Source organism: Priapulus caudatus, unplaced genomic scaffold (genome assembly GCF_000485595.1).
Source record: "Priapulus caudatus unplaced genomic scaffold, Priapulus_caudatus-5.0.1 Scaffold9494, whole genome shotgun sequence".
Classification (NCBI taxonomy): domain Eukaryota; kingdom Metazoa; phylum Priapulida; class Priapulimorpha; order Priapulimorphida; family Priapulidae; genus Priapulus; species Priapulus caudatus.
This window is the reverse complement of record NW_014586555.1, coordinates 1-1,497: the sequence shown is the minus strand read 5'-3', so window position 1 is coordinate 1,497 and position 1,497 is coordinate 1. Positions and strand designations below refer to the sequence as shown.

Below are 1,497 nucleotides of genomic sequence, written 5' to 3'. Positions count from 1 at the left end.
AGTATAGACGATCTACACCGTCGAAGAAAAGCGATTAGATAGGTACTGCGAATGTGTCTTGCCTTGCCAACTTAGCGATTCCAGGCAGTCATATAGTATCATATTTACCAATCTACTGTGTTGGTCGGTGTTGGTATCGCTTGGGACGTAATGCCCTACCTTACAGATAGTCATATACAATACTGTATAGTGTTTGCGAGTGCGGTCATCTCAGCGCATTATCACTCAAAGACAATTAATGAAATTCAATGAATTTCTGAATAACTATCTGAATCATCTGAATTATTATCAATTTGAATTTGAATTTGAACATGAGAGAAATCTCATGGCGAGCAGTCCCCGCCAGCCGACCCTCGTCGCCCACGGACACAGCATCGTCAACACGGAGGCAGTGAACTGAAACCCCGCGTACGTCCATCGCGGCCCGTACTTCTTCGCGAGCAGGCCGCCCGGGATCTGTGTGCAGAGGTAGCCCCAGAAGAACGAGGACAGGATGAGTCACTGCGTGCGCTTGTCCCAGAGGTGCTCGCCGTCCTGCATCCCGTCGTCCTAAAAAACACCCACCGATACGCGACAGTTTATTAAGAGAGGAGAGAGAGACAGAGAGAGAGGGGGGGGGGAGAAAGAGAGAGAGAGAGGGAGAAAGTGGGAGAAAGAGAGAGAGAGAACGAGAGAGTGAGACAGAGAGAGACACGTATAGATAGCAAATATAGGGTGCGTCACAACGCATTCATAGAGGACTTTATGTAACCAAAACCTAACAATACATGCATAATTATTACACGACTTCTCATTCTGAACGCGTCGCGCTGACACGCCGCCATATTTACATCTTGTCCGTGCGTGACGTTGTGTCCTCACTCGGCCACCGTCGGCGGCGTGACGTCAGAGCGGTTGAGGTCACCGACGGCCGTCTGGTTGACCATGCAGACGAACATGAAAAGCGACAGCAGCACCACCTGTAGCCGACACGCCTCTTACTCTCCATTCTCTCTCTCTCTCTCTTTCTCTCTCTCTCTCTCTCTCTCTCTCTCTCTCTCTCTTCTCAATCTTCTCTTGCTCCTCTACGTGTGCGTCTTGTGTGCAAAACCTTCTAAGCAGCGCGTTCATAGTTTGCGTTTTCACAGTTTCTATCGTTAGCCCTTGAACGTGGTGCTCTTATGGCAACTGCATTTTCTGCTGAGCGCTGAGGCCAAGCGTGTGTGTATATCTATCTAAGTCATGAAGAATTGATTCAGCGCGCAGATCAGGCCCGTAAGTGCTTTACATATGATCGCGGGTCGTGTTTATCGACGCGCTGTGCTGTGTGTGCTGTGTGCTGTGTGTGCACCTTCACTTATTTTATTCTTTCCTGATAAGCTGGTTGTGTGTGTGATGTGTGTTGTTGGTGTGTGTGTGTTGTGTGTTGTGTCGCATGTGTGTAGTGTGTGTGTGTATCTGTTTATCGTCTTAACACTCCATCATCTAAAACGGTCGCAGGTCGTATTGGACGTTCGG

General features: G+C 48.8%; 1 long non-coding RNA gene across 1 annotated transcript; it reads right to left on the bottom strand.

Moving 5' to 3' along the window:
- Positions 1-239: 239 nt before the first annotated feature.
- Positions 240-899, bottom strand: LOC106820283. The gene is made up of 2 exons (XR_001395607.1): positions 831-899; positions 240-549 (listed from the first exon to the last, which is right to left on the bottom strand). It is a non-coding gene; the product is annotated as an uncharacterized LOC106820283 (long non-coding RNA).
- Positions 900-1,497: the final 598 nt, after the last annotated feature.